At 35.4% G+C, this 19061-nt stretch overlaps 1 long non-coding RNA gene across 1 annotated transcript; it reads left to right on the forward strand.

Moving 5' to 3' along the window:
• Nucleotides 1-3703: 3703 nt before the first annotated feature.
• Nucleotides 3704-16691, forward strand: LOC135226781 (uncharacterized). The gene is made up of 3 exons (XR_010317274.1): nucleotides 3704-4354; nucleotides 15025-15222; nucleotides 15465-16691. It is a non-coding gene; the product is annotated as an uncharacterized LOC135226781 (long non-coding RNA).
• The last annotated feature ends 2370 nt before the right edge of the window (nucleotides 16692-19061 follow it).

Here is a 19061-nt window from a genome sequence, read left to right on the forward strand (position 1 = left end):
TCTCTCTCTCTCTCTCTCTCTCCTCTCTCTCTCTCTCTCTCTCTCTCTCATTTATAAATTCCCATTATGACTGGGTTTAAACATCAAGTCATATACATAGAAAAAACCGAGAATGTTTGCCACTGCAAATCAGTCACTCTCTCTCTCTCTCTCTCTCTCTCTCTCTCTCTCTCTCTCTCTCTCTCTCTCTCTTCCTTTCATGATTTTAATCAGATAAGTGCTAGGATATATGTATACATGCATATATCATGTTGTGTTCAAAATTGTGAATTCAAGACAAAGTTATTAACCCCAAGAAAAAAAATGCATTTTCAGTGAAGGTAATCATACTTTACTGAGAAAAAATTCAAAGGGAAGAAGGAAAAAATTTCAAAGTTCTTCTGGGCAGTGCTGGTTTGGTCATCTAATACATACATATGTATATATATATATAAACGTTCTTATACTATGAGTTTCGTAATGCAATTATGGCTTAGGTAATACAATTAATCCCCCTCAGAACCTGTGTATACTGTTGTGAAATGTATATTTTTGTGCTCAGATTCCCATATTTAAAGATAATATGTTTAAATAATGTACAATTCATTAAGATTTTGTTTACAGTGGTTGGATGAAATTATTACTTTTTGCACATTTTTCTTTTGTTTTGTTCTTTTGACATGTCCATTTTATACGCTTATGTTTATACTGTCAATGCTTTTATTGCTTTTCATATTTTCTTTCTTTTGTTTAATTAGTTTGAATAATTTTTGATTGTATAAATGTTTTAATCGAACACTTAGGAATTATTTTGCATGTAAATACATTTTATTTCAAATTCAATTATTGCTTTATAATTTGAATTTTACTTAAACTAAAATATTACTAATAACTTTTCTTAAACTGATTTAATTTTGTTTAATAATTAACTCAAGAATTAATTAAACTTTTGCTTTTAAGTAATAAAAAATTGCCTGAGATTGTGAATATCACATAAAAATTTTGAATATAGAAATAAATTTTTGTATTTAAAATTTATATGATTATTTTATTTACCACCAGAATATGGTTTATTTTTATTTAGGTAGAAATATAAAGTGGTAATTGTGCTGTTTTCCTCAAGTGAATTAGAACCAGGAAAATACTTGGATATAAAATTGTTGAAGGAGTGGTGAACTTTAAGATTACCTCACACCAGTTTAATGAACTTAGGCTGAATTCCTAAGTGATTAATAAGTTCTGTAAGGGATCACTGTTACCTTTAGAGTATTCAGTCGTTTGGTATTTGTGATGAAGATTCAGGTGTCTGGCTGTAGTGAGGTAACTAGTAACCAGGTACTTGATCAAACTATGTACCAAGTATAAATGGTGTCCCCGACTCAGGATCAAAAGAGTCTCTTGCCCTAACAGGTGTAAATGGTAAGTGTAGTAACCAGATGCTTGACACTTCGTCGCAAGTATTAATGGTGTTCAGAGACCCGGGAGGAAAACAAATCACATTATCACCCTAGCTTGTACTGGTGGTGTTAGGAATATATTTTGTTAGGAGACTGCCATAGTGTCGTATGGCTTGTAAAAATTCTTACAACTTTGGTAGGGATCTAACACGAATGTAAAAAACAATGTTGATTTTATAAACAAATTGAATAGTTGAAATTTGAATTTTGTTTTTAATATGATAAGTTTTGATGTTGTCTCTTTATTTACAAAACTGTCTGTGGATAAATCTTACTTGAATTTTTGGAGGATGAATTAGAACGTCATTATATTCCCTTAACTGTAGCAAACCTCATTAGTCTCATTAGGTTATACATCAAAATAGTAAATTTTGTTTTAATGGGAAATTCTTTGTACAAAAGTTTAGCATGGCTATGGGTAATTCCTTATCTCCTGTCCTTAGCAATATTTACATGGAATTTTTTGAGACAAAACTCTTACCAAGAATTTTGCCCCAATAGGTTATATGGTATAGGTATGTGGATGATATTTTCTGGGCTGTATTTGGCCAGTTCACAAAAATCTCCAGGAATTCCTAATTAATCTCAATAATTTAGTCCCTTCTATAAAATTTACTGTAGAGGAAGAAAGAAATTGTAATTTGAATGTTCTTGATGTAACTGTCCATTAAAACGATAGAAATTTCATTACTACTCCAATCACCATCAAAATGTTAAATTCTCTGTTTTTTCTGGGAAGTTCCTAAAGGCTTTACGTATCTGTAGCCCGTAGTTTATTGATGCTGAAATTAAAAATATTTATGATATTGCATTGAAACTTAAATACCCAAGGACCTTTGTAGGCGTGGCATGGAAGAGACCTAGAAAAACATTTTATTTAACTTATGACAAACTGGAATTTACTAAGCATAACATTCTAAAATTAACCTATGATTAAAGGTTTTTATAAATTCCTAGAATTTTAAAGCTTTCTAACTTAAATGTTGATTTCAGTAATATTAATGTCAAGAGTTTAGTAATAAAAATGCATATATGGAATTCCTTGCAAAAAGTGTAATAAAGTCTATTGCGGACAAATAGGTAAATCCCTTTCACAACGAATCAAACAGCACTAATATTCTGTGAGAACTGGGGAAATATCGAATGCATTATTCGTGCATATGAGAGATTTAGATCATCCTATTAACTGGAATCAAGCAAGAGCCTTATTTCCATGTAATGACACAGTTAAAAGGAATATCTTTGAATCTGCTTCATCAAGTCAAAATGATGGAAATGTTCTAAATTTAAATCCTGGTTTATTTAAAATCGATGCCCTCATAATGAAAAAAGTTGTAGATAAATATAAGGAATAAAATTAATTTATTCAGTTTTTACATGTTTTTGGACTATATGGATACGTTGTAGTTCCTGTTAAGGTTAAATCTATGTTTGGGTTCGTGACCGTGTGATATCCGATAATCCTGGATTATCTGTTTGATTTTTATCCTTTTGACAATTAACCATCTGGTATTTTTGATCTTTTTGTTTACCTGATTAGTCTCTTTCTAACTGTATTTCACTCGTTCCTTGACAATGTCTTAGTAAAGACGAAAGCTCTCAGATTTCTGCCTGTCATTTTCCTGTAGTATTCAATTATTATTATTATTATTATTATTATTATTATTATTATTATTATTATTATTATTATTATTATTATTATTATTATTATTAATAATATATATATATACATACATATATATATATATATATATATATATATATATATATATATATATATATATGATTAAAAATCACTGTAGATGCACGTGACTCCATTAATAGGGAATACCCCACAGGAATATGATATATATATATATATATATATTATACTGCTTATATATATATTTATATATATATATATATTATAATATATATCATATGTATATATATATATATATATATTATATATATATAATAATATATATATATATATATGATAAAATCATATATATATATATATATATATATATATATGTATATATATATATATAAATATATATATATATATATATATATAAGATATACGACACTGGAAGCAATACTAATCAAAATTAGGACGTAACAAACTTTGTCGCCATCAGATTGAAATGTGCAACAGCACAGTTGAGAGTGTTATGGAAAAGCTTCAAAACATTGGCGGATGCTTTAGGTGGTGGAACGAGACAAAGCGTACATACGCAAAACATTATACAGTCTTATCGGTGAGAGTGCCAGTGCACAAGTTGACTAGGTTAGTCAGAAGTCGTATGATCGTAATGTCAGAAAAAAGCAGTTATATATGTGTCTGTTTGTGCTTCAAACATGGTGTATTTGTGGAAAGTTCCAGAAGTTTAAGGAAACTAGTATGCATACATTGGTATGTCCATCAGGGCGTGTGAATATGCAATATATTTGTATCAAGAACTCGTTTGTTTATACTTAAAATTAGGTTGCGAATCGGTGAAGCAGACAGATTGGAATGCGTAGAGAACAGCTTCGAGTGTTTTGGAAAATTTGAAACCATTAGTGAATTCTTCAGGATGCCAGAACTAGACAAGTCAAAACAAAAGCCTCTTTGTCAAGATCGCAGTTGACTTGGTTGGTTAGAAGACATATGATTGTGACGTCAGAAGAATGCAGTTGCATGTGAATGTTAGTTGGTGTGCTAAACAGGATGTGTACAGGACACGTGGGGATGGAACGTACATCGGAATCCTGAGTGGACTAGCCTGCATGCATTTGTACATCTATTAGGTTGCGTACATTTGTACAGGTACATAAATGGCAATGTAATCCCCTAGTGTGGTGATTGATAAGGCAAATAGATGACAAATTTTCGTGGTGGTCGCCAGAGACTTTGGAAAGCCAAGGAGACATTTAGGAGATCCATCGATAAGGTAATGTGGAAGGGAAGACTGTAAAAGAAAAAACAAAAAAACAAAAACTTTGGAATATTGTGAAGGGATTTGAAGTGCAGGTGAGCACGTATTTGGTTCATGGGACATTTATCTATTCTTTTATTTCTACTTTTGATTATTGTGATTTCTTTCACAGATGGATTCGGTTTGTCATCACAGAAAATGAATTCTCTATTTGACATTTATTTGAGAAAGACTGATGGGCTACTTTTGACAGTGAGAATAGTGTGTGACAATTTTAGTAATGGTGTTTCATGGGTTTTGTGATTTTAAATTCATTTTCTTTAGTTTTCAAGTTAGCTATTATAGGAAAATAAAGGCTATTCTTTATCTCAAGATTTTGAATTAGCCTATATTTAATGACTGGTTTTAGCTACAGAAATGTCATGTTGCTGGGAATGTTACAGGTAGGTCGCGGTACTAGTTTAGGAATTCTCTCCTTTAATTGAACAGGGACCATCAGACCTCTATAACAGATGTGGTGGCAGTTGGGAAAGGCAATCAGGCCTATGGATTACGTTTCTGTAGAGACTGGGGGGTTGCATAGGAATTAGGAGATCATGTAGATGTTAGGAAAAGGAACTATAGTTAGGACTTCTTGGCAACTGTCGTTCTATTGTTGACGAAGGTGTTGAAGTCGGCGGAATTTTGTCAGTCGAGGAGTTCATCCTTTGAAAGACAATGATGTTTCAAAGAGTGTGTGAATGACGTGTTTTATAAGTACGGTGGGGTTACCGTAATTCCCAGGGGCTAGAAATTAGATATCCAAGGTGATTGAGTTAACATACGAGAGGGTTGTCGCGAATTTATAGAAACCGGGTGGCACAGGTGTGATTAGATATATTTTTCTTTATTGTGTTAACAATTCTCCTATTTGTGCATTTTTTGCGGGATTAAAGGAACAGTGTAGAGGCTTGCTTTTAACTTCCATGCCTAAATTATACAGCAAACCACTCATCCGACACCTGCATCTACACACTGAAAGAATTGTTGAACTATTACCTATCATCAGCCTCTCCTGTTTTCCTATGTTTCGTGGATGTGAGAAAAGTGTTTGACAGAGTAAACTACCTGAAGCTCTTCCCGAAGCTGCATTAAAGAGGCACACCTATATATTGAATTAGCATTTTATATTGCTCGTTCTCCACACAGCAATTCAGTGTCAAATCGGGTAACGTATAATCGTACACCTTCGGCTCCCTAAACGGGCTTCGGCAAGGGGGCATTCTCTCGCCATACCTGTTTAGTACCTACACAGATGCCTTGAATGTCAAACTGATTTCCCCAACGACTCATCGACACCTGCCGAGATCGCTTAAGCATATTGCAGAAGCACAAATTTTCCTCGGAAATCGTCGGCTACGATTCGTGCACGAATTCCCGTATTTGGGTCACATTATCACGGACGACCTAAAAGATACGGCAGACATAGAACAGAGGTGTCGTAAACTATGTGCAGCTGGCAACATGATCGCAAGGAAGTTCGCTTTCTGTCACCGAGACTTGAAACTACTGCTCTTCCGCTCGTATGGTACAGTATCTAGTATCTATGGGTGCTCCCTGTAGACGAACTACACCCGAGAGACCATGAGACGTATCACTGTTGTGCACAACGACATTTTGAGACGCCTCACAAACACTCCTCGCTACCACTCCGCCACACAGATTTTCACAGAAAACCACCTGGACAATTTAAAAATCATTGCAAGGCGAACAATGTCCAGTCTGATCACCCGACTGCGAAACAGCAGCAATTCGCTCATACAAAGCATCTTAAGTAATGAGATAAAAATATCTAAATTGTGGGGAAGACGGGAAATTAAGGCGTTTGTTCCCTAATGACTTAATTAACCTCTGTTTTTGCAAAATGTCATCTGCAGAATCTTTCATTATTATTGTATTGCTACGATTACTGTTATTACTGGTATTTTCCTTTATTCATGATTACTGTGAATATATTCAATATAGTTTTGTTACATTCAATTTTTTAACTATTCTCAATTTTATTACGGCTATTACGATTATTTTGAATACCATCTTTTATATGGCCTTGAGCTGATAATGAAAATTATTATCATTACTCAATGATTTCGCTTACAACCAAGTTTCGCTTCAATAATGGTTATGAGTTCCAGAAACAAATAGTTTTACAAGATGGTGATCTGCACATGACCAGCTTCCATGTAGAAACTTTTTTTACAAACGTACCTCTGAATGGAACCATCAGCATTTTTTTAGACAGGATGTTTTATGACGATCACATAATTTTTCATGGTTTTAATAGAAAACTTTCTAAGACGTTTCTTTTCGCTGACCGATGGAGTTGCCATAGGCTCCCCATTGGGACCTGTGTTTGATAATATTTTTATGTCTCTTTTAGAAGAAACCTTTTCAACTAACTGTCCGGGTGTGTGTAAACCTGTCTATTATAGACGATATGTTGATGATACATTTGCGTTATTCCAGGAACCCTGGCATAGAGAGATGTTTCTGGACCATATCAATAATCAATATGAAAATATGAAATTTACTATGGAAAAAGAAAACAACAACTACCTACCTTTTTTTAGATATCAATGTAAACAGAGACAATGGTGAATTTACTACATCTGTGTATAGGAAAAAACATACACTGCGCTTGCTAACAATTTCTATAGTTCATGCTTCAAGAACTTTAAACTGAATTCCATTTACACGTTTGTATATAGGGCTCTTCGTTATTCTTCGAGTTGGTCTCTTTTTCACAACGGGATTTTATTTCTAGTCAAATTTTTCTCATATAACTCCTATCCTGAAAATATGGTTTGTAACGTCATTAACAGACTGCTGTAACAACATTTCTCCAATCCGACGCCCTCTTATAAAGTCTCAAAGAAAAATATTTATGCCACAATCCCATTTCGCTCTGACAACATTTTTTCTGCCAAACTTAAACAATTAATCGAAAATGAATTTAGCTGCCTTGAAATGCAATTCATTCCAATCAATCCACTGAAGATTGGCGTATTCTTTGGCTATAAGGACAAACTGCAGACCTTCATGAGATCCAACATTATTTATAAAAAATAAATAAATTCAAGTACCCGGGATGTCCCGATATTTATGTTGGATCAAGCCGTAGGTTACAGCAGATGAGATATTGTAGCCACGTGGGATACACTTTTAGAACGGGTCAGAAATTGAGTAAACCAGAATTTTCTAATATAAAGAATCATGTCTCCATATGTAAAATTCAAATAAATAAAAAGCATTTTTCTATTATTGGTGAAACAAGTCATAGCAATGACCTAACTACCCTTGAGTCCTTATACATCAAACGGCTTCTTCCGTCTTTGAATTCTAACGTTTCCGCTTCTCCTCTTTATCAAGCATAACTGAAGTCGCAGGTTGGTGTAAGGTTTCGGTCATTCGTTCTTCTCCTTCTCCTCTGAATGGTTTGGTGAGCACTGGGTCTTTTTTACTGTATACTTTCTAAATTGTATTAATTGTAATTCTTGTAAATTTATTTTATCTTTCTCTCAACTATATTTTGAAATATTTTTTTTGTAAAGTTTAACGAATTGCACGTTACTCTTGCAGATTGAGGATGCACATAGAAAATGTGCAAAACGTCTCTTATGAATAAATAATGGCCTTTTCGATGTGCTTATTGGACCCTGCTGCATACAGTTACATATCTTCGCCTGGAATCCTAATATATATATATATATATATATATATATATATATATATATATATATATATATATATATATATATATTATATATATATATATATATATATATATATATATATATAGATATAATATATATACTATATATATAGTATATATATATATATCATATTATATATATATATATATATATATATATAATAATATTTATATTTATATAAATACAGTTTTCTAAGGAAAAACATGTTATGTTATTTCGTGTTTTTTTTTATGTATGTACGGTAGAATATGCGCTCAGTACTAACTTTTTTATTAAGCCTTACTATATTACAGGTGCATATGAGTAAAATTCAGAGCAAAGAAAAAAAGAAGAAAAAAAAAACAGAATCTGGGAAGTCTCTGGTTTAAGTGAGTGTCAATGCATTAGTTCTTTTCTCTTGTATTACTTTTTTTTTGTGATATAATCTCGTTAGTAATACTCTACTGTCTAGTTTGGTAACAGTCTGTAAGTCGATGTGTCGGTGTTAGACAATATTATTATTGCCATTATAACTACTGACTCCTGTGTCTATGTTCTTTTTGTGAGCTGAACTTCTTTCTTTATTGTTTGGCTCTAACCCATCTCAAACCGTTCCTAATGATTAAGATTTATAAAACGAATTCATATGAGGCTTGGAAGATACGCCTTTCCTTTTTTCAACATCCTTTATCTATTCTTTTGTATTATCATGCATCCTTTTAGCAACAAACAGGTCATTTGGGGAATCTTGCAGGACGTTCAGTATCACTTCAATAATCACTATATATTTCTGTTCATGCTATCATGGTTCCTATTGGAAGTCCGGATTGTAGTATATTTCTGAAATCATGACGGAAATGTTTGCGTATTTTGATATAATTTAAAAATAAACACAGCTCACTTTATGTTCGCTATTTTCTTTTCCCATTTTAAAATTGAGGTAATATTTCATCATTTTCTTCATTAGTACGTCGTGATCTAAAGCTCCTCATGTCTATTTTACGAACAGCTCTGAACTCAATATTTCTAACATTGACGTAGTGTGGCCGTTTTCCAGCTATTAAAGCTTTAAGCAAATGTACTACAAAAACGGCTTCGCTTCCGCAGCTCTGCAGCGTTGTGTTTCATTGCTACAATATGAATTTTGCATGTGACCTTCAGCTTTTGAATGGTGCACTTCGTTCGTTATTAAAACAATTGCGCGCATCCATATTCAGGGTTATGATCGATTCCGTTAGTCCCGTCAGGCTTCGTCACTGTTGGTCTGTAGTATTCTGTGGTCTCCCCAGTTAGCTAATCCGCCTCTAAACAATTTATTTAGCATATCAAAGATGATTTTCTAGGTATCTGATTTGTAAAATAAGGTGTTTTCATGGAAGATAATTGGGAACCAAAGCTCTCTTATAAGGACGCAGAGTAGGCTGAGAGAGTTAAGCAAGCTGAAGAAAGTATGAAAATAAACATCTGGTACCCATAAAGTTTAGAAACAGGAAGACGTAGATGTTAAGCCTCGACAGCTTTTTTTTTTTAGTCAACTATGAAAAAAATGTCCGATTCAGACTTTCAAGTTGCAACCTTTCTTCAAAATCAAATATTTTTACGACGAAAAGTGCTTGATCGTCAAGAAATGTCTCTTAAAAAATAATATTTTTTTCTAAAGACGCAAAAACGTCCTAAATTTAGCTGCATTGCTGAATGCAGCTAAGGGTGGAAGTAAACAATAAATAATAATTAAATCTGAAGGATTTTCAGCACTTTATTCTTCTAAAGAAATGATAGTAAGACTACCGATGAGAATCTCTCTCTCTCTCTCTCTCTCTCTCTCTCTCTCTCTCTCTCTCTGGCATACCCAAATTAAAAACTGAAAGTTTTTGTCGTGCAAACCTCACCCAAAAGTATTTACGAGTGAATGTGCTGTTAATTCTACAAGACAAATAATAAGGAAAGTTGTAGATGCGTATGTCACAAAAATTACGTAATATTAGATTTCGATTTTGTGAGAAATGACTTCTAACTTTTAGATACCAAATCTCTCAACAGGTTCCATCTACCAGCGTAATTCACAAAATAAAAGCTATAGTTAATTAGAACTATCTCTGACTTCATTCACTTTGATACAAGTGTTTTTACATTTCCCATGGCCAGATTAACTTTATAAATAAAATCTTCAATCATTTATAAAACAAATTGTCTTTATAAGGCCCGAAATAAGCCACTGATTAGCAAAGAGGTAGAGAGCGAAGGCTCTCTTTCTCGATTTCAACAGAGAAAAATTATGGCTTTTAGCATGAGATGCAAGTACAGGCATACCTACACTTTCGTGTTAAATGTATACAACACTCCTATTATGTTGCATCAATTTTTTACTGTCATTTTCAGAAACAAGTAAACATCGTTCGGTGAGTTGGTTGTCCCCCCTTTTCAGACTGTCATAGAGGCAATTCTCGTGCTGTGATTTCGTCACCGTCGATACCTGTATTAAGCACTTCAGGACACTGCAAGTCAACGAACGCTTCCTGTTAAGATAAAACATCTTCTGAGTCCGTCTTACACTCGTCTCTTCCTTCTTGGTAAGCCTTGTCACTTCCATGGCCTTTAATACCATTGATTTTCTTCGTATTCTTCTCTTTTACTGACAGAATGTTTGAATATTGAAATTCTCAGCCAATATTCTTTAATTCTCTTTCCATGTTCATTCCAAGTCCAAATCACAGCAGCATGTTTCAATTTAAATCGATAAGTTCACAGCTGATTATCGAAATGTATCATATCACTTCTATTCTTATATTATGACTTCGTTATCTTCAGGCAGTTCATTCATGCAGCAATATTTGTTTGCATTACAAATAAATAAATAAACTCAACTAACTCTCATTACTGATACACTTCACGATTAATTGCCGTGACGTCCTTCACTTATTCAGGAATTCGGTTTCCCTCAGCAGGGGATCTCTTCCGAAAGAATGACTTATGCCAGCAGCAAATATCTTCAATTTCATTGTTATAGCTGGTTTTGTTGTCTGTTTTGCGAAAATGGGTAAGACAAGGACACGGAATCCATGATTTCTCTTTCCGAAATATATAAAAAGTCATTCATGGAACTCTCTTCACAGAAGGATGTAACTCAAATCGACTGCGATTGAAATAAATTTTTAAATGGTATCGTTTCGTAAATCCCTCAGACATTCTCCAGTCATCCCTTAGGAGTTATCTTTGCCAGCATTCGAAAGCAACTTGTTAACGCCGCTTCCTTCTCCCGACAGACCAGAGAGAGAGAGAGAGAGAGAGAGAGAGAGAGAGAGAGAGAGAGAGAGAGAGAGGTGGGGGCCGGGTTTACACCCGACGTTGCAAGACTTAGTTATCTCAAGGAATCCTCTAAGCGACCTGCCACTTCCAAGCGAAGGAAGAAACGAAGTTTTCTTTTGCACTGTAGATAGAAGACATTCTCTTCATTTGACTGACTCAGCGCTTATAATTATATTTCTAGTGAATAGACTACTTTTTCTAATTAGCTGTAATGCATGATTTTTGTAAAGAAGCGCCATTTTATTGGGCAGACTACAAATCCGTATTTCCTCTCATTATAGACCGCCCACGGAGCTCTTCCATTTCGTCATTAGTTTTTTCCATGTCAAGCTCATCCGATAAGACCCTCAGGCAAAGATCTTTGTTTGTCTGAATTCGAGCAATATGCTGAATGAAATATAATATGCTGAATGAAATAAATCCCTAATCACATTGTTCCAGGCCGGGATGATGAGCCGAATATGACAGACGGGCCCATCTGAATACAATATACTGATTTCCCATACTTTCGACGTGATTATTTTCGTCCCCTGTAACCTTCCCCAAGGGATATAAGGAACAGCGTTTGGTGACCGCAAACCTCCGCCAATACTGAGCAATTCAATGCCTCACGCCCCAAATCGAACCCCAAATCGAAATGTCTCTTATTCAGAAGTGGATGATCTCTTCCAAACTCGAATCGTACTAGTCACGATTCCCTCCTTTGGTAGAACCTATCATGCATATGCTGACGTAAAATGCTAAATATAAATCTTTGTTTCCATTAACTGCTCCATTTATGCGCTTATGAAATCGGTGGAATCATCCTATGTCTGAGTGTTCATCATCATTAGTGTCCATGATATATATTTTCGATGATATTCATTTATGTTAATTTGCCTCGTTACTCTCCCGTAATTTCAAATGATGAATCGTCTCGCTACCATAATTCATAGTTAATTCCCTAATTCATTTGCTGAGTACGGATCAAATAAGATCATTCAAATCATTCAAAAATTTAGAACTGAAATTTTCTGTGTTATAAATTGGCTATGAGATAGATCCCCTCATTAATGACCATTACAGTAATATAATGTGATCATATCTCAACCAGCAGTAATGAACATTGGCAGAATTTATTTTGCGTTTGTGAAAGAGAAATGTAGTGATAGTTTTCATAATATAAGAAGCAGCACCAATAGTCGTAGAAGGAGGAATAACAGAATTTGAGCCAATTGATTTTGTATTATCAGCAGCAGCGGAAGTAGCAGCTGAAGTGGTAGCAGTAATAGAAGTAGCAGTAAAGCCGTCGATTCACCATTGGAAATCGTCGTTTGATTCTCTGGGCAAACCAGAGACCGTGAAGCCACTTGACGAACTCTCCTCTTCCGTCGACGGGAATTTGCTCAGGAACCTTTCCACCTCCTCCCGCCGTTTCATTCGCCCCCAGGGAAAGTAGGTGGGCGCCGTCAACTTTTTTTTCAACTTTTTCAGTTTTACACTTCATCCATTTTGTGAATATACTATAGAAAACGATATTGATTTATCCGTTGGGATTTACTATCATACTTGGTCGGTGCTTGTAATCCTGTTTTTTGAATCTTAAAGATGATGATGATGATTATGATAATAATAATAGTAATGCCAATTATAGACTCGTTACGGAGGTTCCCTAGTCAGTGAAAGTAATAATAATAATAATACGAAAACTAAATAAGATTGTGTCAATTCGAGAAGAAAGCTTAAAGAAGAACTTTAGAAGTCAGATGGCAGGATTCGATGATGAATGTGAGAATCTTTACTGATTAAACATCATTCAGTCTAATGAAAGAAGGCGCAGGAGGGCTGTTTAAAAAGACCCGGATCAAGATATCTGGAACAGGACTATTGAAATGTAAATAGTTTCGAGAAGCTTCTGTAGATCTTGTGTAAAAGAGAGAGAAATGGGTGTTTATCTAACTGTGTGAACAGAGACTATTATTTACTAGTGACGCAGGGAACTTCAGGGAGCGTATCGAAATATGTCTACATAGTAAACACTATCCCTTTTTTATCTGTGTTAGCTTTCCCTTTGCGAAGAACAATACTTTGTACACACACAATTATAAACAAATGAAAATCAATACGAACGACGCCGTTAACGTTACATTCTCTGTTCTTTTTCAAGGCCAGTGTTCTGGCGAACGTTCTCCTCTTCCTGAGGTGTTCTCGCTCTCTTTGGGCTACGGCAGGTCATCCTTTCGCTCACTAGATCTACTCTGGGGAATCAATCAGGCAACATTCGCGTTTATTTATGTGATGCCTGTTTCTGTTCTCTGCTGCGAAGCTTTGGAATAACTTACTGGCCAGGTTTTCTGATTCCTGTGACCCTCCCAAACCCCGAAAGGACACAGCAGCACTTTTTTTTTTAACTTTTTATTACTCTTGCGCATCAAGATAAGGCTACGTTAGTATATTTGATAATGCGCCATTACAGATTACATTTTGATTTCTCATTACCAGTTAAAATCGTACTTCTTTAGCCGACCTCGAAAAGCACAGATCTGGCTGTACGGAATAACACACTCTCACTCTCATTAAATATATCATGTCACTATTCGAATTACCTTGAACCTTGTTTTTTTCACACATCTCAATAATTTCCTTCTTATATAAACATCCATTCTTTCCTTTTGATAATAACTAATATATTCCCTCATGTACAGTACCTTCAATATACTGTCATACAGCTGAATTACTGCTGGTAATTTCTGCGTTCATTTTGTGTTATGATTTTTTGTTGCGAATTATTTCCTAAAGTATTTTTGTGAGTGAAATATTTTGCTCTCCAGATTAAAGCGACCTCCTTTTCTTAATCTTTTAATTTTCAAAGGTTCTTATTAACCTTTGAAACGTTTTCCGAAACAAAAAGAAACTTACTTCACAGTGGCAGATTACTTCAACTGGCAAATGTAACTGATATGTTTTAAATAATAATAAAATTACATGTAAACTCAGCTTTCAGCTTGCTAAAAAATCTTTCTATTTCCTAATTAAGGTCATTGCCCTAAGCTATTTAGCAAAAAAATTATTGTTTCGTAAGTAAGCTATTTTTTTTATTTTGGGTGCCAAATTACCGGGTATTGAAGAAACTGGATCTCAATTTACCGGAGTCAAAATACCGTTAGTGAAATGAATGGGATCAAAGTTCTGGGAGTCAAAATACCTTGAACCTTTGGTTAGACGCTGAACTTTACTTTTGATCACCGAAAGCCTCTCGACCAGGGCAATTCTTCGTCTGGTCGTATGAGATCTGAACCCCCAGGATTCAAGGACCTCTACATCTCAGTCTTAATTGGGCTCGTCCTCTTCTCCATGTTTACTGAGTTTATCTTTCGGCCTTGAGCTCTTCTGACAGTCGGCTTTGAACATTTTTACTCCTCTGCCTTTTGCCATTATATTCTTTAATCCCGCACAGAGGGTTCTTGATATGTTTATTTTCTACTGCTTTTCCCTGTTCGACGCCTTATTCTTGTACGTGAAACCGATTTCCCCAAAGCGCCTAATATTTTTCCCATAACCCTCACCTCACCTCTCGTCTTCCTGATATGGTATGTCGCTGTAAAACAGATTATGCAAATATATTTCTCCGTCCAATTTTAAACAACTTCCGCTTTGTTCTCTCTTCCCCAGGGAAGGACGCCTTTCGAAAACAACCAGCTTCAACCAGCAAGAGAACTATTCCCCCCACGCATCCCCAACACCACAACCTTCCTCTCCGGAACACTAACCTCCCAAATCACATGACGAAACCCGAAAGGAAGGCAACAGCCGTCGGAACAATATCTTTAGGAAGTCCTACGGCATCTTGCCTTCGGGAGATGAGAGAAGGTAGCCCCTACATTAATATTAAGTTAGTCTGTCTGGATATTAAGTTAGTTTGTCTGTCTGTCTGTCTGTCTGTCTGTCTGTCTGTCTCTCTGTCGGTCTACTTGTATGTCTCTCTGTGAAACATTATCGAAAACTTTAGACAGCCTGGACCTTTAGGTACCTTTATAATAATAAAAAAAAATTCTGCCTTTTATGTTGTTCGATATGTAAATATGAAACTTAAGTCGACTCTCACCTTTCAGTGAAAATGCTGAAGACCTCAGAACAATAGACATGCGGTGGACTGAGCGGCATTATTTGCGTGAAGGATTACAAGAGGAGATGGATGTCTGGAGCGAAGAAAGTTCCGTCATTTCATCCTGGAATCAAATAAGCTAAACGATTCATCGCCAGTATAATCATTCGCATCATCACCGCCATCAAGTTAATCGGTGTGCATTGTCATTGTCGTCAGCATCATTGTTCTTCATCATTATTATCATCGTCATCAAAATATTATCATGTACAGTATTACGTTCATGACCCATATTATCATCGTCAGTTTTGCTAACTACCAGGAGAATATGACTTTTCTTGGAGGCGTCATTCCTTCCTTCTAAGTAGTTGCAGAGGCCGTTAATAAGAAAAGCGATTCAAAGCCTTCAGAGCATTATCGTTTTTCTATTAAACAAACCGGATTTTATGAATTATGGTTAGATTTTAAATCAGGCTGCAGTTTGCTCCTTCCCTTTGACCCCACTGGATTTTCTTTCAGTTGATAGTTGGAAGATTGTTCTAAGTGATATCGTAGAACATGAACTTGAATCTATTCATTAATATTGTTCACTTGGCTTTAAAATAAAACGTGAATAAAATAAAGAAAAAAAAAACTACAGGTCGAAAATAGAATTAGTCTAGTATTCGTAAAGAGAATTCCCAGGCACTGGATCTAATTCGCTGTTCGTATAAAAGGTGAATGTCCTCCTTCTGTTTTGGAAAAACTAAAGAGAAAGCAACAGGAAAACGGAGCCACTGCGTCACAGCAAGGGTATAAATCCGTCAGACCAAGAAATATATAGGGAAATATATCGGAATTTTCCATCATATTTCATTGGAACTGACAAGGGGACACGGCCTCTGTCGGAACTCGTTTCAGCGCCAGAATAACCTTTAGAGGGACACCGGCAGAAATGTGTAGCAATTTTGCATAAGATGAGGCTTCAGGTGGTTTTAGAATACGTCACAAGGAAAGGTTGGGAGAAGTCATATATGTACAGAGAGTATTTTGATTACCATGTTACCATGTTAACGAAATTTTCATTCTGCATACTTTGTGGCTGCCCTCAGTTGCAAACATCACGCTCTGCACAAATCTGCATTTCGTTGTTCATAACTGGCTTAAATTATGTCAGGATTATCAGTTTGGTCACAGAATTGTAAGTCATTATGTCCTCAGCATATTCGCTGCTCTTGTAATAAATCAGTTTCTAGCCGACACAAAGAATCAATGATTATCCCATAGGTAAAAAAAAGAAATGAAAAGAAAACTAGCAGGCGAATTAGAAAATTCATTAATTTACTACTGACGCAGAAAGCGACTAATTTTCAAAGTCATCATTAAGAAAGGAGGCTTATGTTAGCACAGGCTTCTCGCTGAGCGAGCAACCTTCGAAAAATAGTTACTCTCCTCATGTATAATTAGGCAATTCCATTCATACAAATCTGAACATACATACGTAGGTTAAGTGAGAGATAGAAAGAAGTAGAAAGAGAGAATACGTTTTGAAAAGAAGGATAGAAAAAATAGACACATGTATGACTCGATTTCATAATCGCGTGAAACAGCAATATTGATAATAAAGAAGGTGCTGCCCCTCAGATTTAGCGGACAAGATGACTAGGTAATTCCTCTAGAAATTACACCGACAGCTGCTACTTTCTTATCAGTTTCATCAAGTGGAATTAATATTAAACGGTCATCAGATTCAGGCCTAGTAGGATGCACCCGGTTGCCTCTCACCCAAAGGGCCTGGTTGGTGGTCGCATGTTTTCGAAAAGCACCTCGCCCTCGGGAATAAAAACAGGTTGAAGTTAAAATAGCTGTAGGCTGTGTTTGTGGACCAGAGGTGATAGTTGTGAAGGACAAGAGGGAGAAGCGTTTGCAAGCAACGAGACGCATTTCGTTTTAGTCTAGCGATAAAAGCTGTCATAGTTGATCCACGCAAGATAAGAGCTTAATTAAGTAGATAAAAGTTTAAGAATCTGACTAACCGACACATATTTTACCTGAGAGAATAGCTTTCATTTAAGTTCTGATTTCTCGAGATTGATGGACTTAGAACAAGTGAATACGGAATGCAGTGTTAGATGAAAAATTTAGTATAATGTGAACAAGAACTCTGGAAAGCAATTTATGATAATGAAAATTGGTCATAAAGGAAAGCAAACAAGAAATTTACAAATAAATTGTGAAAATATAATAAAAATGCGAAATAATGCTATAGGAGAGGCATTAGACCCATGCATAAGAGTCGTAAATACTTATGAGACTTAAATATCAGAGAAGATACAAGATTAAGAGAGAGAGAGATACTCTTGTGGATATTCGAGCTTTATGGTATGGATTATTAAATGTAAATTTTTCTGGAGATAAAAACGCCATATATTAAGAGAATAGTAAATATATGTGTAATTAATTATGGAAGTATATAAACTTATAATCTTTTTTGTGCATTTATTTCGAGTAGATCAAAACTTATTTTCCTGATGTAAAGATCGACGGCGTTGGTTTCCAAATGCCTACGTATATCTACCCTTGGCTGATGAAAGTTGTAACAGAAGGGGAAACGGTGAGCTTTAATCCCGGAAGAAACGACAGGGCCACCTTCGAAGAGAGAAGGTAAAGAAATCAGGCAGGAAGCTCACTGCCGTGGCAAGACAGGAACAGGCACCGGACCGAAACAATCTAGGTATAGCGAATCTCCATTGAGTAAATACGAGAAAGGACAGTCAGTCGAGTGTTTTCAAGCCACCCGATTAAGCATAGACTTTTTTTTTTCAGGTCAACGGAACAGGAACTCTGTGGTAGTACTAGAGATTTCTGTAGAGTTGGGCAAAATAAGTCTAATTGGAAAGAAATCTGAAAGGCACCTTGGGCCACAGAAAAAGTGCAGCGAAACAGTGTGAGAAATAGTTAATAACGGCTCACTCGAATATTACTACTATTCTTGGTGTGGCAGAAAAAAAATAAGGAGAGCTAAATAGTAGAACTAGTTTTCCTAGTACAAATAGGTGTAAGATCAGTAAACTAGAAAAAGAAAAAATTAGTGGCTGCCATCTCCTTTCCATTAAATTGAATGGAGGGAGGATATATATATATATATATATATATATATATATATATATATATCAAGCTACTTCCAAGCTTTTGTGGCACCGAGACTCAAGTTTCTTTCTTTCTGTCAAAGAGCCATCGTCATAAGGATAAGTTTTCTGGGTCTTACTGACTTGATTACCAAACTTACCACATAAATGCTTGAGGTCGGATCATATTCAAGACAGTTTCATGAGGCACAGATCTTCCATAACAGCCTCTTCCTTCTGGTGATTTGAGCTAAGTATTGCTTATCGTTTGCCATCATTAAAAGCAGATCATTGGAATGAGACGGGGGGGATGGGGGTGGGAATGCAAGTTTCTTGGCCTTTCTTCCTTATGTTTTTTCTTAAGGAACAAAAGTCCGTATTTAACAAAGAGGACTAATTGCTTCTGATTTGAAGAATAATCCTGAATGCAGTGATTTCTGTCCGTTCATTTCGCTGTCTTTGGACGACGCATAACAACACATCATTTCTTTGCGGAA

Source organism: Macrobrachium nipponense, chromosome 15 (assembly GCF_015104395.2).
Source record: "Macrobrachium nipponense isolate FS-2020 chromosome 15, ASM1510439v2, whole genome shotgun sequence".
Classification (NCBI taxonomy): Eukaryota; Metazoa; Arthropoda; class Malacostraca; order Decapoda; family Palaemonidae; genus Macrobrachium; species Macrobrachium nipponense.